The sequence below is a fragment of the Bubalus bubalis genome, chromosome 14 (genome assembly GCF_019923935.1).
Source record: "Bubalus bubalis isolate 160015118507 breed Murrah chromosome 14, NDDB_SH_1, whole genome shotgun sequence".
Classification (NCBI taxonomy): domain Eukaryota; kingdom Metazoa; phylum Chordata; class Mammalia; order Artiodactyla; family Bovidae; genus Bubalus; species Bubalus bubalis.
The window spans coordinates 73,128,000-73,152,195 of NC_059170.1; the positions used below are offsets into that span (position 1 = coordinate 73,128,000).

At 40.7% G+C, this 24,196-nt stretch overlaps 1 long non-coding RNA gene across 2 annotated transcripts in view; it reads right to left on the reverse strand.

Annotated features, from left to right (window-relative positions):
- Positions 1 to 86: 86 nt before the first annotated feature.
- Positions 87 to 24,196, reverse strand: part of LOC102398966 — a 41,792-nt gene continuing 17,682 nt past the window's right edge. The window contains exons 4-8 of one of the 2 annotated variants that reach the window (XR_003103322.3): positions 21,125 to 22,326; positions 18,143 to 18,214; positions 17,302 to 17,395; positions 6,361 to 6,506; positions 87 to 612 (exon numbers count right to left, since the gene is read on the reverse strand). This is a non-coding gene — a long non-coding RNA (uncharacterized LOC102398966). Of the gene's footprint in view, positions 613 to 6,360; positions 6,507 to 8,830; positions 8,892 to 17,301; positions 17,396 to 18,142; positions 18,215 to 21,124; positions 22,327 to 24,196 lie in introns of those variants that run through there. The other variant, XR_006544687.2, reaches the window with a different exon arrangement.

A 24,196-nucleotide genomic window follows, 5' to 3' on the forward strand; every position in this document is an offset into this window, starting at 1 on the left:
CTCAAACAGGGGCCCTGAATCAACCTAGAGGAGTGAGATGGGGAGGGAGATGGGAGGGAGTTTCAAAAGGGAGGTGACATTTGTATACCTATGGCTGATTCATGTTGAGGTTTGACTGAAAACAAAATTATGTAAAGCAATTACCCTTCAATAAAAAATAAATTGAAAAAAGAATAGATTCACTGGATGGAGATCAGCTTTATGTTCAGCTTGGAGAAAATTACCTGGGAGGCAAAAGGACTTTTTTAATGAGGAATATTTTTGGTCAGGAGTTTCCTGCTTCTTCAGCCAGCGTAGACAGACTACTTCTCTTTTACCATCCATGGCCATAAACACTCCAAAACACATGATGTTATGAAAATAACAAAAGAGCAGGGTTGTTCCTATATAAATGTAAAAGTATTGTACGGACCTGAAAGAGGTCAGGTTCTCTTTATTATTATGAAAGAGGTCCTAATTCCTGTATAGAAGGCCAGGACATTGGTGATGGTGGTGATTGTAATGGATACTGCCACTTTTGAATAGACATCGGACATCCGCTCACTTATGCTATCCATGAGGCTGGTCTTCTGCCAGGTAGAAATCATGATAAACATGTCTTCAACTCCAACACTGTTACAGAAAGAAACAGAGTCTCTGCATTGTTTAAACTTCCATTTAAAATTAACAAGATGAATTCAAACGGTTTTCTTTGCCTGTCTCTCAAGGTCTCACTGATCTTGCGGTATGCTTGTGTGAATGAATGACATGTCCTGTGCAAAGCAAGTGATGAGCCCTGCACTGGGGTTTTGTGGTGCGTTATAATGACTGAAGGCAGACCCCAAAATGGAAGCCTTGTCGGGGTTTATATACCGACATCCCAATGCCAAGAGACACCCACCATCCCTGTGAGGGGAAGGGCCAGAAATGGGTGAAGTGTGTGGACCGAATTTTCCTTTCTTGGCCAGCTTTTCCTGGTCTCTTTGACCATTCCATAATTGTGTGGGGAATTAGAACTACTAACCTAACCTGTCAGATCATAGACTTTCAAGGGACTTGTGATCCATGCCGTTACTCTGTACTTTTACTTAGACCTCAAACTATATGGATGAAAGCGCCTAGCCTTGCTAGGAGCTGAAAGTTACCAGAGCACGTTTGGGAGCAAGGTGGAGCTCTAGCTCCAGGAACATCTCTCAGGCTAGAGGTCATTCTCTTGGCTGGCTGCCTCAGGGTCCAGAGTCCTAAAAGTAAGTCTTTGTCATGTCTGTGCCTCTGATCTATGTGGGTAGAAGCATTGCTGCTGATCATGAGGTTTTTGAAGACACAGATCGGAAACTGCAGGATCTGGTCAACTTGGAAGTGCAGTGGGCTTCCTTTGGTAGTGCTAGCTCTCAGCAGACCAGAGAAAGCTTTCCAATGGCTTGTGTCTCAACTCCCTAGATATTCCTTTTGTGGAATCTCTGGGAATGAACTGGAAGGATTGGCCCTAGTAAGTTTAGCACAGAAATCACTTTTTCCTCGCTGGCTGACCCTCCAGTCTCTCTTTTGCTATCACATATACTGGTGTGGCAACACTCAAAAGAGACATCTTGGATTTTCTTGTTCGTCTCTTTATAACCCAAAGCTTCTACTGTGTTCAGGACTGTACTCGGGAATGTGCACACACACATGGAACATGGATGCTTCCCCTAGAAGACGAGCTTGGGAAACACTCCAGGAAAGCTACTCTGCTCCACCCCAGGTGGCATCAGAGGAGAAGAGAAAATCAGACAAAGGTCTTCATGGTGAGGAACTGGACATCAGTCTGGGATGCCATCAGGTCTACCCCTGGTGCATCTCCACCCCACTCTGGTGGTGGAACCAGAAGGGACGGATAAGTCACCTTTGTCAGTAAGGGACAGACTAAGTCCAAGCAGGGAAGGAAAGCTTTGGTGGAACGTCTGTCTACACCCCCATCTAGAGCAGGGAGGGACACCTCCGGTGGAAAGAAGCCACGGCTGTGGATGCTGCTTTTTTCTATCTTACAGATGGGAGCTTCCCTGGTGGCTCAGAGGGTAAAGCATCTTCCTGCAATGCGGGAGACCTGAGTTCGATCGCTGCGTTGGGAAGATCCCCTGGAGAAGGAAATGGCAACTGACTCCAGTATTCTTGCCTGGAGAATCCCATGGACGGAGGAGGCTGGTAGGCTACAGTCCACAGGGTCGCAAAGAGTCGGACACAACTGAGCGACTTCACTTTCACAGATGGGAGCTAGCAGATCCAGAACCACCTCTTTAAAATGTATTTTTTAAAGCGGGGACAATTTTGATTCCCAGAGTTTAAAAAAGACATGCCTGATCTTTGTCTTTGATACCAAATGGCCATAGTAGCCTTTGGAAGATGGGGAACACTGTCGGCTGAAGGGTCTCAATTATAATACTGTTTCACAATTAGATCAGTTCTGTAGAAAACAAGAGAAATGGGTAGAACTGCCATATGTGTTGCTCTTTATCTGTCTGCAAGACATGCAAGATTTATGTCCTAAGGGTGCAGATTTGGCTGTGAAACCTTCAGCAGCCTCCTCTTCTCTTACTTTGCCCCTGTATCTAGGGCTCCCAACTAAACAGGCTGACTCAGGGCACCCTTCCAGAAGGGGTTGCCTCAGTCTCAGTAGAAACTCAAACAGTCCCAATTCATAAAAGCCTTTAGAGGACTAACTTTATGACCTTACTTGGAGAGATGTAACGTATGTCTTGGGACAGATGCTGACTCCTGACTCGAGAACTCGAGTTTTGGGAGAAGCTACTACTTTTGAAGATGAATGGCTTGAGGATGAGACAAGGGGAAAGAGAAAGCACAAAATAGCTCTCCTCCTTCCTGGGAGCCAAGCACTTCCCATGAAGAGCCAGACTGTGACTATAGCATGCCTAAACGAAGGTGGGATCAGAACTACTTTTCCAGGTGTATTCTTGAAGGATTCATGCCAGTGCACACTAAGACTTTACACTATGCTAAGTTGGCTGACACAGAACAGGGAGAGAAAAAATCTCCTGAAAAATTCCTAGATAGACTACAAGAGGCTCTCCACAAGTTTACTGACTTTGATCCCAAAAATACAGAGGAAGGAATAATCTGAAAAATAGATTTCTCACTCAGTCAGCTCCAGATATCTGCCATAAGTTATGAAAACAGGCGTTTGGACCAAATCAGCCTTTAAAAACCTGTTAAAGCTGGCTCAGATGGTATATCATAGTAAAGAATACAAGGAGGAAAGTAGGAGGAAAAAAACTGACAAAAGAATGAAGCCCCAACAATGGCTGTTAGATCAACTCTGAAACAGACTGAGGAAAAGTGCCCAGAGTAACCTAGGTGAAAAGGGGGGGACTTGTTATTACGGTGGAAATAGAGGCATCTCTAGCTGGATTTGCCCTCAGGCATCTAAGCTGCGCCCGGCTCCATGTCCGGTCTATAAAATGACCACACCTGAGGAGAGGCCGCCCTCTGAGACATAGGCCCCAGGGGTTGGATTCTCAAGGCATTCGGGACTGAAAGTGCCTGGGGGTCCCCATACAAGCTCCCATTCTAATTACACCTGTGGAACCCTGGGGATTAATAACTGTGGGGGGCCAATTGATCGATTTTCTTTTGGACACTGGGGCAACTTTCTCTGTGCTCACTAAAGCCCCTGGTCTGCTTTCCTCCTGATCCACTACTCTGATGGGACTGTCAGGATGAGCCAAACGCTATTATTTCAGTCATTTTTTAAGCTGCAGCTGGGTCTCCGTGCTGTTTTCTCACGAGGTTCTAATCAAGCTGGAGTTTCCCTCACCCCTTCTAAGGAGGCATATACTGAACATGGTCCAGCCTCTGTTTTCATGAATATGGAGCCTGCTCTTTTAAGTGAACAAAATGTAAATCCTAGAGTGTGGGCTGATGGAAAAACTCTGGGTTGAGCACAAAATGCTGTTCCTGTTGTTATCAAGCTCAAAACCCCGCACTTATTTTCACATCAAAAGCAGTATCCACTAAAGCCTGAGGTTAAGGAATGGGCGAAACCTTACTGTTATTGGCCCTTCAGCCGACCAGTGTTCCCCATCTTCCAATGACTTCTCATGATGTAAGGGGATCTTAAACTCTAAGTTCAGAGCAACAATGTTCCATCTTAAAGCTAGTGTAACTCAAGGGGTGTCAAAAGTTCTAGGAATAGAATGTTACTTACACTGTCCCTGGAGACCCCCATCTTCAGGAAAGGTTGAAAAGGCTAATGCCGTTATTAAAGGCCATCCATGTAAGCTAACTCAGGAAACACAAGACAGTTGGTTTAAAGTTTTACCCATGACTTTAACGAGGGCTTGAACTGCCCCTAAGAAGAAGGGACTGTCTCTATGAGACTGTTTTCATGCACAGATCTTGTCATACACCCTGAAACCTTAGAATTAACTATGTGACTCAGCTTTCAGGTTTTCAACCTTGTCAGGGAAAGGCTTCACATGGTGGGTTTCTCCACTTCAAGGAAAGGACTTTCTTCAGCTCTGTGAATACCTGCACTGACAACAAGCATATATGATATCTCGTCTTCTTCTGATGACTTCTGCTGCTGCTGCTAAGTCGCTTCAGTTGTGTCCGACTCTGTGAGACCCCATAGACGGCAGCCCACCAGGCTCCTCCATCCATGGGATTCTCCAGGCAAGAGTACTGGAGTGGGGTGCCATTGCCTTCTCTGCTGATGACTTCTAACAACCCTAAAATGGACTGATTCAACTAGGGACATAATGTGACTTCTAATTTTGATTATGATTTAACTTGGTTTAATGGGTATTTTGCCTTACATCTGTAACTGTAAAATTGGTGTTTGTTTCTAACCATCTGAAAGCTTCTAAGTTACCAATGGTTGTCCAGGCTCCTCCGAGTGCCACAGCCTCCTGCAACTGTTACTCGGGGCCCCTGGATCAGAGACCCTCAGTATGGCAGTTAGGAGAATATATTGCCTCAACAACTTAGGGACAGTGCCCTTCAACAGCAGGAAGTAGTTATGGAATGAAAACGATGGCCCTTTCCCTTGACAACAAGATCCTCCTAAAAGAAAAGGGGGGAATGAGAAAGTCAATTCCTAGGTAGGTTGATAAGAAGACCAGGGTCCCTGAGGAGGAGAAAGGGGTCTGAGGCTCCCAAGGAGAAAAGGACAAACGGTCTTTTCTACATTGCTTTGTCTTAGTGAATATAACAATGCTTCTTGCTCAAGGACATGTTTCTCCTTAACAGGAACGTTCTGACTAATCCTGTCATCTTAAAATGGATATTATGGGAGTGGGTCTGGTAAGATCTTTCTATTGTTCATTCTAATCTTGTTCATTTAAGATGTATGTTGTGGGCGTGGGTCTGAAAAAAGTATATAAGGCCTTGAAAAGACTAGCTAGGGGAGCACTCTGCCTCCCCCTTCTGATGTCTATGTCAAAAGCTTTCTCTGCCCCTTTTTATACTTTAATAAAACTCTGCTACACAGAAGCTCTTGAGTGATCAAGCCTGGTCCCTGGTGGAGAAGAAGCTAAATATTCTTCTTTGGAGATCACGAATCCAACATCATTCACTGTACGCTATCATACAATTAGCCTGTTTTTGTTTTTTCCTATTCTAAATCACACTGAAATGAACATACGTCTTCTATTTTGTGAGCATCTGTCCAATAACTAGGACGAATTACCAGAAGTGGAATTGGCAGGTCAGATTCCATTTAAAATTTTTAAGTCTTTTGATTTGTTGCAAAGTTATATTTTAAACGTGTACCAATTTACAAATTTCCCTCAGCAGAATGTGTGTTTATTTGCATACAACCTTCCCCAAACCTTCAGTCTTGCTGTAATATTCATTAATCTAATAAAAAGACAAGGTGTCTCACTTTTGGTTTAACTTGCATCCCTTGATTAATGGAAAGGTCAAATATTTCTTTTTTATATTTTCAATGATTAGTGTTTTGGATTCTGTGTGTGTGTGTATGTGTGTGTGAACTGCCTGTTCATGTCCCTCGTCTGTGTTTTTCCATTTGGGGTACTAAATTTTTCTAACTCTTAAAGGTACAGAAGACAAAGATTGAGATGGTTGCATGCCATCACTGACTCAATGGACATGAGTTTGGGTAAATTCCAGGAGTGGGTGACGACAGGGAGGCCTGGTGTGCTGCAGTCCATGGGGTCACAAAGAATTGGACATGACTGAGCGACTGAACTGAACTGAACTGAAAGGCACATAATTCCATTTGATTTTCTTTTTCTCCTGATTCCTCATTTTGCATCTGTAGAGTCACCTATATATAACTATTTTGCCTAATCTAACACAATACCCTTCTTTTACCCACCCCACACGCTCACATACACAGTGTGCAGCCTCATGCTTTGTTTTACTCACCTAGAATAAGAAATGGTGAATTTGCAATGATGATCACAAATGGCACCCCAATGTACAATATCAGGCCAAAGCCACTCACCACTGCCAAGGCAGCAGAAAGGACTCCAAAGGCTGCGACCCACATTTTGTTCTGTACACAGACACACCTGTAAATTTGGAGGGAAAAGTCATGGAACTTGCAGTGTTAGCTTCCATACTCAAATTCCAGCAATCCATAACATTCTTTACTCAGACATCTCTTCAGAGCCCTCTTGCACAGTATTTGCCATACCTGTCTGCTGGAGAACTTTAATTTCCAGGCACTAACCCAGACCAACTGAACAGAAGATGGGGAGATGGGGGAGGCACAGACAGAAAAGTTGGGAATCTGTGCTGTTACCAAACTATACTGGTTGATTTTTATGCAGCGAGCCAAGCATGAATTCACCTGCCGGACTTTCAAAACAACAAAGATACACTGCGGCTGCTGCCAAGTCGCTTCAGTCGTCTCCAACTCTGTGTGACCTCATAGACGGCAGCCCACCATGCCCCGCTGTCCCTGGGATTCTCCAGGCAAGAACACTGGAGTGGGCTTCCATTTCCTCCTCCAAAGCATGAAAGTGAAAAGTGAAAGTGAAGTCGCTCAGTCGTGTCTGACTCAGCGACCCCATAGACTGCAGCCTACCAGGCTCCTCCGTCCATGGGATTTTCTAGGCAAGAGTACTGGAGTGGGGTGCCATGCACTGCCAATAGCTAATTCCACTCTGATCTTCAAAGGAGCATGAATGGAAGTAAGCAGTATGAAAGTGCCCAGGATTAGGGATCTTCACACCCACTTATGAGTCCAGTTAGCCATAAAGACAATCCTAAATATCTCCTGTATGTCAAAGCTGGTTTAATATATATTGTGGCTAACCAAAAGAATGAAAGCCTTCTTCTAAAAGATTTTTCTGGTTCTCCTCTGCTAGAGATGTGTGTTCCAGAAAAGAGGCTGTGTGTGTGTGCTCAGTCGATTCAGTCATGTCCGACCGTTTGTGACCCTATGGACTCTAGCCTACTAGGCTCCTCTGTCCATGGGAGTCTCCAGGCAGAATTAGTGGAGTAGGCTGCCATGCCCTCCCTGTAGGGGATATTCCCCACCCTGGGATCAAACCTGAATCTCCTGTGTCTCCTGCATTGCAGGCAGATTCTTTACCACTGAGCTACCGGGGAAGCCCAAGAAAGGTGGCTACTTAATTACGGGAAAAAAAAGTAACATGTACCCCATTTTGAATAACATCATATGCCTGTTTCTTGGTTGGACCAACAAAAATGGGAATATATACACAGCATTTTGTTTTATTTTATTTATTTATTTATTATTATTTTTTTAATTTTATTTTATTTTAAACTTTACAATATTGTATTAGTTTTGCCAAATATCGAAATGAATCCGCCACAGGTATACCTGTGTTCCCCATCCTGAACCCTCCTCCCTCCTCCCTCCCCATACCCTCCCTCTGAGTAGTCCCGGTGCACCAGCCCCAAGCATCCAGTATCGTGCATCAAACCTAGACTGGCAAGTCGTTTCATACATGATATTATACGTGTTTCAATGCCATTCTCCCAAATCTCCCCACCCTCTCCCTCTCCCACAGACTCCATAAGATCTATACATCAGTGTCTCTTTTGCTGTCTCGTACACAGGGTTATTGTTACCATCTTTCTAAATTCCATATATATGCGTTAGTATACTGTATTGGTATTTTTCTTTCTGGCTTACTTCACTCTGTATAATAGGTTCCAGTTTCATCCACCTCATTAGAACTGATTCAAATGTATTCTTTTTAATGGCTGAGTACTACTCCATTGTGTATATGTACCACAGCTTTCTTATCCATTCATCTGCTGATGGGCATCTAGGTTGCTTCCATGTCCTGGCTATTATAAACAGTGCTGCGATGAACATTGGGGTACACGTGTCTCTTTCTCTTCTGGTTCCCTCAATGTGTATGCCCAGCAGTGGGATTGCTGGATCATAAGGCAGGTCTATTTCCAGTTTTTTAAGGAATCTCCACACTCTTCTCCATAGTGACTGTACTAGTTTGCATTCCCACCAACAGTGTAAGAGGGTTCCCTTTTCTCCACACCCTCTCCAACATTTATTGCTTGTAGACTTTTGGATCGCAGCCATTCTGACTGGCGTGAAATGGTACCTTATAGTGGTTTTGATTTGCATTTCTCTGTTAATGAGTGATGTTGAGCATCTTTTCATGTGTTTGTTAGCCATCTGTATGTCTTCTTTGGAGAAATGTCTATTTAGTTCTTTGGCCCATTTTTTGATTGGGTCATTTATTTTTCTGGAGTTGAGCTGTAGGAGTTGCTTGTATATTTTTGAGATTAGTTGTTTGTCAGTTGTTTCATTTGCTATTATTTTCTCCCATTCTGAAGGCTGCCTTTTCACCTTGCTAATAGTTTCCTTTGTTGTGCAGAAGCTTTTAAGGTTAATTAGGTCCCATTTGTTTATTTTTGCTTTTATTTCCAATATTCTGGGAGGTGGGTCATAGAGGATCCTGTTGTATACACAGCATTTTAAAAAGACTGGATTTAATACTTTAACTCCCTAACAAGCACAACTTTCCATCTTAAAATATTGACAACAATCTAGGTTTCTGTTTTACTTCATTGCTAACTTCTTCAAAAGAAATGACTGATAACTGCCTCTAGAAACTTTTCGTAGAAGAGAGAAACTAAGTTGGTTTGAAGACTAGCAAAGTCAACTATGGAAGTGAGTTACTGATTCCCAAAGAGCAAGAATATAACTAAGACCTTGTTCACGCAAGGCCACATTAAAATAACTAAACTTTCCTCTTATTAAAACAGCTATGTGTGTCTGTATTTCACTTTTTCTCAAATTGCTGGTGTTATCAGTTAAACTCAGGGTCCCAAATCAACATACACACACATACACACACATTCACAAAATATTTTGTTTTGATTACAGAAAAAAATTTGATTGCAACCAATACTTTCTTAAAGCAACAACACTGGTTTACAGGAGTTTAAGATAAAAGTACCACAGATGAACCTTGAAATCAGAAAGATTAACAGGATAAAACCTATATCTGACATGTTTAGCTCTATTCCCTCTTTCAGGTCTCTGGATTGTTGATATAAATTCTTCAGAGGATGGGGGGAGTGAAGTATATTACTGGCTAGAGTGATTATTTGACGTTGACTAGTTGCTGTGTTGATTCTCTCTGCTGCTGCTGCTGCTAAGTCGCTTCAGTCGTGTCCGACTCTGTGCGACCCCATAGACGGCAGCTCACCAGGCTCCCCGTCCCTGGGATTCTCCAGGCAAGAACACTGGAGTGGGTTGCCATTTCCTTCTCCAATGCATGAAAGTGAAAAGTGAAAGTGAAGTCGCTCAGTCGTGTCCGACTCTTAGCGACCCCATGGACTGCAGCCTACCAGGCTCCTCCGTCCATGGGATTTTCCAGGCAAGAGTACTGGAGTGGGGTGCCATTGCCTTCTCCATGATTCTGTCTAAATGACCTTTATTTTAATGTTCAATAGGCAATGGAAGGGAAGATGTGTATGTAGAACACTAGTGAAAACACTTGAAGATTTTCTAGTCCCCAAGAAGGACTTTGGTTAAGCAGTTTCTCAGAATGACTTAGGAGAGTCTTAGAACTTTAGATTCCTGCAATCTTGGAACATAGCTCTGCAGACTCTAATCTACAGTTTGTAGAGAAGTTGCAGAATCCATGTGTCTAAAAATTTCTACATGTGATTCCACTGCTCAGGCAGACTTGGGCATCACTGGCAGCAAAATGACCAATCAAAACAGCTCACTAGAAAAACAGACACTACACATTGGAGAAAGCATAAATCAGGAGTTCCCTGGTGGTCCAGTGGTTAGGACTCCTTGGTGCTTTCACTGCTGGGGCCTGGGTTTGCCTAAAAAAAGGCATCAGTGGATGAAATGAAGGATAATAAGCTATAATATATACATAATATAAGCACCCAAACAATAGAAGTAAGTCCTTCCTTGTCAGCAATTATTTTAAATCTAAACAGATTAAACTTTCCAATAAAAAGGCAGATATTGTCATAATGGATAAAACAGCATGATTCATCTATATGCTATTTACAAGAGATTCCCTCTAGATCCAAACACTTAAATAGATTGAAAGATAAGAGGATGAAATAGAAACTCCCTATGAATACTAACCAAAAGAGGCTAGGAGTGCCTATACTGATAACAGACAACAAGACTACCTCAAAAAAACTGAAAGGAAGGGAACACTTCCTAACTCTTTTGATGAGGCCATGTTACACTGATATCAATGCCAGACTAAGATATCACAAGGAAGCTACAGATAATACTTCTTATAAATATATATACAAACATCCTCAATAAAATTCGAGCAAACACAATTCAATAAGCATATTAAAAGGAGTATACATCATGACCACGTGGGATTTACCCAGGAATGGAAGAGTGGTTCAACATGAGAATATCAATCAATGTAATGCAGAACACTTTCAGAACAAAGGATAACAAACCATATGACTCTCAAAAGGTACAGAAAAGGCACTTGACAAAACTCAATGTCTTTTCATGATAAAAACTCAAAAACAAGGAATAGAAGGAAAGTTCCTCAAAATTATAAAGGCAATGATGAAAACTGCACAGCTAACATTATACTCAATGGTGAGAAAAAGAAATCTTTCCCTCTAAGATCAGGAACAAGATAAGGATGCCCACTTTCATCAGGGATATTCAAAGATGCACTAGAAGTGCTAATCAGAGTAAATAGACAGGATGTTGAAATTAAAGAAATTCAAACTGGAAAGGAAGAATTTTAACTACATCTTTTTACAGATTATATGATCATATGTATGAAAACTCCAATGAATTCAAAGGAAGCCACTTAAGTTAGTAAACAAATTCAGTAAAGCTGCAAGATACAAGATCAACACACAGGATTCAGTTGTTTCTATCCATGTGCAATGAACAATCCCAAAAAGAAAGTGATTTCATTTAGAGTTTAAAATAATGAAATACTCAGGAATAGATTTAACCAAAGAAGTGAAAGACTGGTACATGGAAAACTACAAAACATCGGTGAAAGAAACTAAAGAAGACCTAAATTAATGGAAAGATTTTCACAGTCCATGGGGAGGAAGACTTAATATTGTCAAAAATGACTATCTCACCTAATATGATCTACACATTAATCACAATCTCTATCAAAACTTCAACAGCTTTTTTTCAGAAATGTATAGGTCAACATTCAAACTCATATGGAATTAAAGGAGCCCTGGATATCCCAGAATAACCTTAAAAAGAAAAAAGAAATGGACAACTGAGATTTCCAGATTTCAAAACATGTAACAAAGCTACAGTACTTAAAACAGAGTGGTATTAGTATATGGACACACATATAGACCAATGGAGTAGAACTGAGCCTCCAGAAATAAATCCATATATCTACAGCCTACTGATTTTTGACAAGGATGCCAAATCCAATCAACTGGGAAAGAGCAGTCTCTTCAACAAATGGCACTTGGATGACTGGATTTCCACATGTACAAGAATGAAGTTGGACCCCTACTTCACATCATATACAACTATGATTAAAAACTGCAACCACCTAAATATTGCAGCTAAAACCATAAAACTTTTGAATGAAACAAAGTAAATGCACACGACCTTACTTGTTGATGGAAGCTTAGATATAAGACCAAAAATAGAAGTAAAAAATAAATAAATAAACATATTGAATTTCATCTTAATTAAAATCTTTGTACATTAAAGGGCATTATCAAGAAACTAAAGAGATAATCTACAGAATGAGAGAAAATATTTGCAAATTATATAACGTGATAAGGATTTAATATCTAAGACATTTACTCATCAAAAACAGAATAAAACAACAAGTTCAGTTCAGTTCAGTCACTCAGTCATGTCCAACTCTTTGCGACCCCATGAATCAGGGACAAACAATTTCACTAAAAATGAACAAAGGTGGGGATTTCCTGGTAATCCAGTTGTCAGAACTCTGAACTTTCACTGCCAAGGGCCTGGGCGCAAGTTGAACCGTTGGTGTGGAAATAAGATTCTACAAGCCTTGGGGCACAGGCAAAAAGAGGGCAAAGGACTTGAGTAGACAGTTCTCCATAGAGGATATGTGTGTAACCTCAGTCACTCAGCTGTCTGATTCCTTGTGACCCATAGCCATCAAACTCTTCTCTTCATGAAATTTTTCAGGCAAGAATACTGAAGTGGTTACTACTTCCTTCTCCAGTGCATCTTTCCAACACAGGGATCGAAACCAAGTCACTTGCATCTGCTGCACTGGCAAGCAGATTCTCTACCTCTGCACTACCAAAGAAGATATACAAATAACCAATAGACACATTAAAAAGATAATCATGGTTAGAATGTGGAGAAATTGGAAAACTTACACATTGCTGGTGGGATATAATATGGTGTAGCCTCTGTGAAAAATAGTTTGGTGCTTCTTCAAAAAGCTAACCAGTGAATTATCATACAACCCACTAATTCCACTCCTAGGTATATACTGCAAAGAACTGAAAATAGGGGCTTAAACAGAGATTTGGACACTACGCTTCACTGCAGCATTATTCACAATAGCCAAAACGTAGAATAAGAAAGCCTTCCTCAGCGATCAATGCAAAGAAATAGAGGAAAACAATAGAATGGGAAAGACTGGAGATCTCATCAGGAAAATTAGAGATACCAAGGGAACATTTCATGCAAAGATGGGCCAATTAAGGACAAAAATGGTATGAACCTAACAGAAAGCATAAGATATTAAAAAGAGGTGGCAAGAACACAAAAGAACTATACAGAAAAGATCTTCATGACCCAGATAATCATGATGGTGTGATCACTCACCTAGAGACAGACATCCTGGAGTGCAAAGTCAGGTGGGCCTTAAGAAGCACCACTACGAACAAAGCTAGTGAAGGTAATGGAATTCCAGTTGAGCTCTTTCAAATCCTAAAATATGATGCAGTGAATGTGTTGCACTCAATATGCCAGCAAATATGCAAAACTCAGCAATGGCCACAGGACTGGAAAACGTCAGATTTCATTTCAATCCCAACGAAAGGCAATGCCAAAGAATGTTCAAACTACTGAACAATTGCACTCATCTCACATGCTAGCAAAGTAATGCTCAAAATTCTTCAAGTGAGGCTTCAACAGTAGATGAACTGAGAACTTCCAGATGTTCAAGCTGGATGTAAAAAAGGCAGAGGAACAAGAGTATAAATTTCCAACATCCATAGGATCTTAAAAAAAAGCAAGAGAATTCCAGAAAAACATCTACTTCTGCTTCATTGACTATGTCAAAGCCTTTGACTGTATGGATCAAACAAACCATGGAAAATTCTTAAAGAGATGGGAATACCAGACTACCTTATCTGCCTCCTCATAAACCTGTATGCAGCTCAGAAGCAACAGTTAGAACTGGACAGGGAACAACAGACTGGTTCCAAACTGGGAAAAGAACACGTCAAGGCTGTGTATTGTCACATGCTTATTTAACTTATATGCAGAGTACATCATGCGAAATGCCACGCTGGAGGAATCACAAGCTGGAATCAAGATAGCCAGGAGAAATAACAATAACCTCTGATATGCAGTTGCTGCTGCTGCTGCTCCTAAATCACTTCAGTTGTGTCCGACTCTGTGCGACCCCATAGACAGCAGCCCACCAGGCTCTGCCGTCCCTGTAATTCTCCAGGCAAGAACACTGGAGTGGGTTACTATGTCCTCCAATGCATGAAAGTGAAAAACAAAAGTGAGTTCGCTCAGTCATATCTGATTCTTCGGGACCCCATGGACTGCAGCCTACCAGGCCCCTACGTCCATGGGATTTTCCAGGCAAGAGTACTGGAGTGGGGTGCCATTACCTTCTCCGATATGTAGATGACACCACCCTAATGGCAGAAAGCGAAGAGGATCTAAAGATCCCCTCGAATAAAGGGAAAGAGGAGATGAAAAACCTGGCATAAAACTCAACATTGAGGAAACTAAGATCTTGACATCCAGTCCCATCACTTCATGGCAGATAGATGGGAGAACAATGGAAACAGTGACAGACTATTTTTGGGAGCTCCAAAATCACTGCAGATGGTGACTGTACCCATGAAATTAAAAGCTGCCTCCTCCTAGGAAGAAAAGTTATGACCCACCTACACAGCATATTAAAAGCAGAGATATTACTTTGCTGACAAAGGTCTGTCTAGTCAAAGCTATGGTTTTTCCAGTAATCATAGATGGATACGCGAGTTGGACCATCAAGAAAGCTGAGAACCGAAGAACTGATGCTTTCGAACTGTGGTGTTGGAGAAGACACTTGAGAGTCTCTTGGACTGCAAGGAGATCCAACCAGTCAATCCTAGAGGAAATCAGTTCTGAATATTCATATGATGGATTCTGAAGCTGAAGTTCCAATACTTTGGCCACCTGATGCAAAGAACTGACTCATTGGAAAAGACCCTGATGCTGGGAAAGATTGAAGGCAGGCGGAGAAGGGAATGTCAGAGAATGAGATGATTGAATGGCATCACTGACTCGATGGACATGAGTTTGAGCAGGCTCCAGGAGTTGGTGATGGACAAGGAAGATGGCTTGCTGCAGGCCATCGGTTTGCAGAATGGGACACAACTGAGTGACTGAACTGAAACATAAAATACTAAATGCTAATGAGCCAGACATCCTGGAATGTGAAGTGGGCCTTAGAAATCATCACTACGATCAAAGCTAGTGGAGGTGATGGAATTCCAGTTGAGCTCTTTCAAATCCTGAAAGATGATGCTGTGAAACTGCTGCACTCAATATGCCAGCAAATTTGGAAAACTCAGCAGTGGCCACAGGACTGGAAAAGGTCAGTTTTCATTCCAATCCCAAACAAAGGCAATGCCAAAGAACGCTCAAACTACCGCACAATTGCACTCATCTCACACGCTAGTAAAGTAATGCTCAAAATTCTCCAAGCCAGGCTTCAGCAATACGTGAACTGTGAACTTCCAGATGTTCAAGCTGGTTTTAGAAAAGGCAAAGGAACCAGAGATCAAATTGCCAACATACTCTGGATCATCAAAAAAGCAAGAGCATTCCAGAAAAACATCTATTTCTGCTTTATTAACTATGCCAAAGCCTTTAACTATGTGGATCACAATAAACTGTGGAAAATTCTGAGAGAGATGGGAATACCAGACCACCTGACCTGCCTCTTGAGAAACCTGTATGCAGGTCAGGAAGCAACAATTAGAACTGGATGTGGAACAACAGACTGGTTCCAAATAGGAAAAGGAGTTCGTCAAGGCTGTATATTGTCACCCTGCTTATTTAATTTATATGCAGAGTACATCATTAGAATGCCAGGCTGGATGAAGCACAAGCTGGAATCAAGATTGCCGGGAGAAATATCAATAACCTCAGATATGCAGATGACACCACCCTTATGGCGCACAGCGAAGAGGAACTAAAAAGCCTCTTGATGAAAGTGAAAGAGGAGAGTGAAAAAGTTGGCTTAAAGCTCAACATTCAGAAAACAAAGATCATGTCATCTGGTCCCATCACTTCATGGGAAATAGATGGGGAAACAGTGGAAAGTGTCAGACTTTATTTTTTGGGGACTCCAAAATCACGGCAGATGGTGATTGCAGCCATGAAATTAAAAGACGCTTGCTCCTTGGAAGCAAAGTTATGACGAACCTAGATAGCATATTGAAAAGCAGAGACATTACTTTGCCAACAAAGGTCTGTCTAGTCAAGGCTATGGTTTTTCCAGTAGTCATGTATGGATGTGAGAACTGGACGGTGAAGAATGCTGAGCGCCAAAGAATTGATGCTTTTGAACTGTGGTGTTGGAGAAGACTCTTGAGAGTCCCTTGGACTGCAAGGAGATCCAACCAGTGCATTCTAAAGGAGATCAGTCCTGGGTGTTCTTTGGAAGGAATGATGCTAAAGCTGAAACTCCAGTATTTTGGCCACCTCATGCGAAGAGTTGACTCATTGGAAAAGACTCTGATGCTGGGAGGGATTGGGGGCAGGAGAAGAAGGGGACGACAGAGGATGAGATGGCTGGATGTCATCGCAGACTCGATGGACGTGAGTTTGAGTGAACTCCGGGAGCTGGTGATGGACAGGGAGGCCTGGTGTGCTGCAGTTCATGGGGTTGCAAAGAGTCGGACATGACTGAGTGACTGAACTGAACTGAACTGAATGAAAGTTTTTTTAATGTTGGCTATATTTACATTTCACTTTCTAAAGATTCTCTGAAGTAATTTTCATCAGTGGTTCAAGATATTCCAAGTTTATTTAAATCACATCTTACTAAAATAATCTTTGAAAAAAATCCCATGCAAACCCCACCTCTTAAAAAAAAATCCAACAAAGGAAAAAATATATTCTTTCAGAAAGAACTGTTCTATAGAGATGTAGTATTCATTCCTGGTGAAGAGAACAAACTGCAATATTAAAAATGATTCATTCTCTAAAATCTCACAGAAGGGTTTGGATTACAGGAGAAATTCAGAATTCTCAATCAAATCATTGCTAAAGTTTCCAGACTCAAACAGATGATTGTGTACCAATATTCATGGCAGCATTATTAACAATAGCCAGAAAGTGGAAAAACCCCAATTTCATTGACAGAGGAATGAACAAACAAAATATGGTCTATATAAAATATTGCTTTTTGACTGATCCTCACAATGTTTTAAATTCTTACTATAAAAATCATTAATTTTATAAACTCAGTCCACTTTTTCTATAAAGAGGAATTATACTACCAGTAGCAAAACATGTCAGTAAAAATACAATAAACTCTTTAATCAATGAGATTTTTCACACTGTCCAAAATATTGTCATATATTACTAGTAAAAAAAAATTAGAATTCTTCCTCAGTATGACAGAAATTAAGAGGTTGACTTACCAATCTTGTACTGAACAGGTTTTTCTGAAGTTGTTCAATTTTGCCCACTTGCTTTTTGACTGTAGTTTGTAACTTGGCATTTTCAATTTCAAGCCTAAAACGCAGATTTAAAATAATTATTTTCACACATAGGTTTTTTTTTTTAAGATTTTTTTTTTTGGATGTGGACCATTTTTAAAGTCTTTATTGAATTTACTACAACATTGCTTCTGTTTTATGTTTTGGATTTTGGGCTGTGAGGCATGTGGGATCTTAGCTCCCCGACCAGGGATCAAACCCACATCCTCTGCCTTGGAAGGCAGAGTTTTAACCCCTGAACTCTCAAGGAAGTCCTTCACACATAGATTTTAAAAATACCACACTCTTTCTGAACAAACATCTGCAGTTCAATTGTAGAGGATCTTAGAATTTAGAAAAGTACATGATTTGGTAACTGTACTGTTTTTTGAGTTGTGTTTTGTGAACAATTGGCTTCCCTGGTGGCTCAGAATGTAAAGAGACCCAGGTTCGATCCCTGGGTTAGGAAGATCCCCTGGACAAGGAAATGGCAACCCACTCTTGCCTGGAGAATTCCATGAACAGAGGACCCTGATGGGTTATATCCATGGGGTCATAAAGAGCTGGATGCAACTGAGTGACTAACACTTTCACTTTTCACTTGTGGATAATGTGCAGAATATGGAAATAATGGGGGGAAAATATGCCTCTCAAAACAGCTCAAAGCCAAAATGTTACCCGGGTTCACAGTGTTGTGTTTATTATCATTACTGATTTAATTCTTGTATTATATTATTTATCTGCTCTATACTTCAGTTGTTTTCTGTGCTGCTTTAAATCGTACTTTTGGATGTGATCCTGTGTTTTCTTCAGCACATCTCACGGCCTCTATATGTTGATCCTGTGCTTCTTGCGACTAAAAAGAGAAAAAAAGGAAAAACAACTGTTTTAACTACTGATAACCTAGTGAATCCGCCATCATCACTTTCTGTCTCTTTCATCTGCATATTGTTTACAGCTGCTTTCCTGCCATACAGCAGAGTTGAGTTGTTACAACAGACACCCTATAGTCCACAAACTGAAAATATTTACTGTTTGCCCTTTGCACATTACTGACCTCTCCTCTAGCACTCAAATACAACATCAGATACAAGCTTTAAAATAGATTTTCTCAAATAAACACACAAATTTATAAACTGGCCAAATGAGGAAAGACAGAAAATTACCTTATGGTAGCATTTTTTTTTTTTATTCCAAGCTCCACATCAGCCATCACTTTAAATATCCACATATGTGAATGACCACGGCTCTTCCAGTGATTCTGAGAGCTAACACTGCTGTTGGTGACAACCAGATGCTTCAGGGACTAGCGTGAGAGGCAGTAGCTACATGGGAGCCAGAATCCGTGGGCCTGTGTTCCAGTTCCATCAGTTCTGAGCTGTGAGTCCTGGGGCAAATTACTTAACCTTTCTGTATCTCAGTTTCTCCATACATAAAATGGGGATAATGGTAGCATCAACCTCAATGGGATGCTGGGAAGATTAAACTGGGGACCATACATAATGTATTTAGAAGAGGACGTGGCAGATACTAAGAGCTGTTTGTAACTGGCATTATTACAGTTGCTGTATTTACCTGCAAAACAATCTGATACTTCAGGCAGATGGCATGCCAACGGAAGTGGTCTTCTACACAATCACAGTGAACTCACTGTCCATACCATTGCAAGGGGCAGTAAGGGGGAGCATGAGGCCCAGAACACACGTGTCCAGACTTCAAAAACGTTCACTGACTCCACTAACCAACTATTACTCTAGTACTTTTCTCCACTTACAGTAATTTATAACTTCCTTCCTCTCTGTACTACTCAGTGGACAATGACCACCGGTTAATATGCAAATAGCACCTCCTGGACAGAGTGGTACAGAACATTACACGACCGTCAGAGGAAAGGTGAAGTGACTGCCATGGAAATATTACCCTACTGCTAAATGAAAGTTCTGAATTAATTCATTCCCAGCAACTGTTAATGTCTAGCAAGTACTCGGATGAGAAAAGTAAGGTTACCAGGTATGGGTATCAGAGAAGCCATCCCCAGAACCTTAGGCTGGGAAGGTTAGAAATCCATAGGGGCCTGAAAGGCTAGATATCCATAAATCCCACTTCTGGCTGTATAATGAAGGAAGGCAAATTTACATTTTAGTACCAGAGTCAGGGGGAAAATATGAGCATTTAATTGAAAAATTCTCCTCTATTAGACTAAGCACTTTCAATTTTACATTTAATTACTTAAAATACACTTTAATAGAAGTTTTACTATACCAGCATCTCCAAGAAGAAATTATTGGTATGGATGAAGTACTTAGTTGTGTTTTAACAATTGTTAAGCTATTTTCCATTTATGCAAGACAAGTGCTGTGCATATTAAGAAATATTTCCTGTTAGACTAACGTATACTTAGACAAGATTCTCCCTCATGAAAAAATGACAACAATGTAAAATGAAGGGCTAAACTGTTCTTCACAGACGGGATGACAGGGCTGAAGAGAAAAGGCTCGATGAGAGCTGGACAGTGAGGAAAGCTCTGGAGGAGGAGAGACTGGGCAGCAGGTCTGAACAAATGGAGGACTACCCAGGAGGAATAGAAACTGTAAAGACAGAAAGGACAGTCTGAGCAAAGGCAAGAAAAGGAGAAATCAGCCAGTTAACTCTGAGGATAAAATCCAACCACAGGGAAATAAAAACATGTCCATCCAGAAATAATGCTCACAGCAGCATTATTCCTAGCTGCAAAGTGGAAACAATGCAAATCTCCATCAACATATGAATGGATAACTGGCTTAGCCACATACTGTTTCCTGTTTGATAATCAACAGAAATGGAAGAACTGATACTTGCTATCACATGGATGAACCTCGAAAACATGACATCAAATGAGAAAAGCTAACCACAAAGGAACACACACTGTGTGATTCCATTTATGTGAAATGCCCAGAACAGGCATGTCTACACAGATGGATATTAGACTGGGGGTTGCCTGGGGCTGAGGGAGAGGAGGGGGCCATAGGTGGTGGCTAAAGGATGCAGGGTTTCTTTGGGGGGCTGATGGAAATGCTCTAAAATTGACTGTGGTCACAGGTGACACCTCTCTAGACTAAGAGATACTGAACTACACACTTGGAATGGGTGAATTATATGATATGTCAATTATATCTCAATAGCTTTTTAAAAAATCCAAAGGCACAATCTAGATAATGTTCTCAATTCTTTATTTTGGATGTACATACTATACTCCATCTGAGTACCTCCTTGCTTTTACAATATATCTAAAATGAACAGAAAGGAAGGCAATGCCTAAATTCAACTGGTTTGTATGATACCCTTTCTGCACAAGTTATTCTGAAATTCATGAAATAAATATATGCAGAACTCTACAGCCATTCACCAAAGGGAAGATGGGAAATTATAATTTTCTGGAACCTTCCATTAAACATTATCCTCTGATTTTATCTGGCTTGCTTCATCATGGTAATACAGCTATCACTAAAAAAAAATATTGTTCAATAGAAAAAAAAGTCTCTCAACTTGTGTGAACAATGATGCACATTTCTCCACTTTCTTAAGGGTAAATAACGTAAGTAAAAAATATATAATGCAAATGGCAGAATGAAAGTCAGAGTTTAAGAAACAAGTGCATTATACAGATAATTAAACTGTAGTAAATTACTTGTAATGAAAATACAAAAGAAAGCTGTCTATGAAAATGAGTGTCCTAAAACACTTTATCCTACATATTAATTATCAACACATTCAATTTCACACATACCTGACTTGGGAGTTGATGTAACTTGCTCTTTAAATCCTGTGCCTCATCTTCTAAGTTGGCACAGTTACGTGCCATGACTTCCAGTGAAGCCTCCGTCATAGACTGCTTTTTTATGGTGTCAGTCAGTTCTTGCCAAAGTTGTCTCACAACTGCCTAATAAGATTCTCTGTCACTAAGTTTATCAAATCACTTTACTATGACGTTGTGTTAATAATAGATAACGCCAACATATGGACTTTGAAAACTATCACCACACACAGCAACTCACCTTCTTTTCCCTCCTCACTGAATCTGGTTACAGACACAGAAGGGGCCACCCTCCGGCCTTCCTGATATTAAGTTACTCAGACAAAAGATGCAGACCCGCTGTCCACGCCCTGCCCCTCCTAAATCTGCAGAGCTTCACCACCTCACAACCAGAAAGAAATGGGTGTGAATGTCCAACAAGTGGTGGAAAATTCCACCCTGTGGAACATTTTCCCTCTTTCTTTATTAGAGGCTTTAACTTCAGAGATCTTCACATATTCTGACCAGTCCTCAGATCTTTCCAACAGATTCCTATCCCAGCAAAAAAAATGAGGCCATTCCCTTGTGGCTTATCTCTTTTATATCTAGTAATGTGTCTCTCTGGACACATTCTAACATCAAAGTCTATTCTCTGAGATCATCTCTCGTCTGATGCAGCTTGATTTTTGGCTTATTGAATTGACTTTCCACTTCAGAAAGTTGCTGGGAAGCCGTCTCACTGTTACTTCTCAGCTTAGTTGCTTCGAACTTCATTTGGTCCTGCAAGCATAACCTCTCGTCCTTTGCTTTCTGGAAGGCAAGCTCTAGGTCTCTTTGTGATGCCTGACCTTGATCATGATCGTGTGTGGCAGCAGCCAGTCTAGAACGGTAGGATTCCACTTCTGTTTCCAGTGCCTGTTTGCTTTGTTTATTGTTCTCCAGCTCAGATTTGAGCATTGTATCTCAGCTATCAGGACATTAAGCTGACCAGTATACTGGAATATAGTCTCTGTTAATATTTCCTCTTTCGATTTCATTGCCTTTTGAAGATTTTCAATATCACCAAAATATTTCTTCTCCTTTTCCTGATTCTGATTTTTAACTGTGTCTATTTCCATTCTTAGGCTGGCAGTATCATCCTGCAGCATGTGGTTTTTGCATAACAGATCTTTTGCTTTGCTCCCACTATCAGAAACCTAAGTGAAACAAAGGAGACTTTTAGTTAGTACTCAATAAAATGACATTTCATTATTTCCTCCAAAATGAAACACTAACCTGTATGTTTATACAGTGAAAAGACCGCAACAAGTGGCTCTCCAAACAGAAAAATAAAGGTTTGATACAAACCTCAAACTTTATAAGCAGAAACTTCCAAAGATTCAAAAACTTAATTGAAGACAATGAATCCATGAAAGGAAAAAGAAATTCCAAGTGACTTTTCAAGAAGCTCAGAACTGAAAAGGCTTTTCTCTGAACCACAGCAAACCCAGAGGGCTTACAATAAAAGATTTATAAATTTGACTACACTTAAAACTTGCATCTGATGTGGAATATTTATACAATGCAAAACTACTAAGCCATGAAAAAAGAATGAAATAATGCTATTTCCATCAACAGAGATGGACCTAGACATTATCACACTATGTGAGGTAAGTCAAAGACAAATATTATATCATACTGCTTATATGTGGAATCTAAAATGAACTTATTTCCAAAACAGAAAGAGACTCACAAACATAGAAAACAAACTTATGGTCACCATGGGGGAAAGGAGGGTAGGGGAAGGGATAAATAGGGAGGTTGGGTTTAACATATACCATTATATATAGACAAGTGTACATAAAATAACCAATAAGGATCTACTGTACAACATTAGTAACTACACTTAATATTCTACAAGAAGGATCTGAAAAGGAATATGCATGTGTGATGTGTGTGTATCTGTGTTACTTACTCAGTCATGTCCAACTCTTTGCAACCCCACAGACTGTAGCCTGTCAGGCGCCTCTGTCCATGGAATTCCCCAAGCAAGAATACTGGACAGGGCAGCCATTTCCTTCTAAAGGGGATCTTGCCAACCTAAGGATCGAAGCCAGGTCTCCTGCTTTGCACGTGGATTCTTTACTGTCTGAGCCAGCAGGGAAGCCCCATTTATATAATATACACACACACGTACATGTATGTATGAATCACTGTGCTGTATACCTGAAACTGACACAATATTGTAAATCACCTGTGATTCAATAAACACCACTCACTACCTTTAAAAACACTGCATCTGATACCTCCTATACAGCTACTTCACAGCAAGAGCCTTAGCTCTATATGTATTTAAATAGATTATATTTTGTACAGAAATTGTTTTCTTGGGAATATGCTACCTCTCTAACATTTTAATAGGCAATTACAGACTTATACCTATTGACAACTGTACTAAGCAATTAGCTATAATGATTCTGGAAAGGAAGAAGTTAAAACTATATGAGTAAGCTGCAGGCTTTTCACCAGGTCTTCTGACTCTGTTAGTCCTCTTACATCAAACCACAGTTACTTCTCTAGTACAAATATATCAATACAAAATAATCCTCCTATTTCATTCATGGTATATACACTAATGGTAAATAAGGTAAAATTTAGAGAGGTCTTCTTAGAGAATCATGAGATTATTTGCTGCTGCAATAACTTTCATTATATCTTCATACTGTTTAAAATAGTAAGATGGGGGAAATACAATGAGAAACACTATTATCACTAAATGTATACTATGGCATATCTCGGAGAAGGCAATGGCACCCCACTCCAGTACTCTTGCTTGGAAAATCCCATGGACGGAGGAGCCTGGTAGGCTGCAATCCATGGGATCGCTAAGAGTCAGACACGACTGAGTGACTTCACTTTCACTTTTCACTTTCATGCGTTGGAGAAGGAAATGGCAGCCCACTCCAGTGTTCTTGCCTGGAGAATTCCAGGGACGGGGGAGCCTGGTGGGCTGCCATCTATGGGGTCGCACAGAGTCGGACACGACTGAAGTGACTTAGCATAGCATAGCATAGCATGGCATATCAC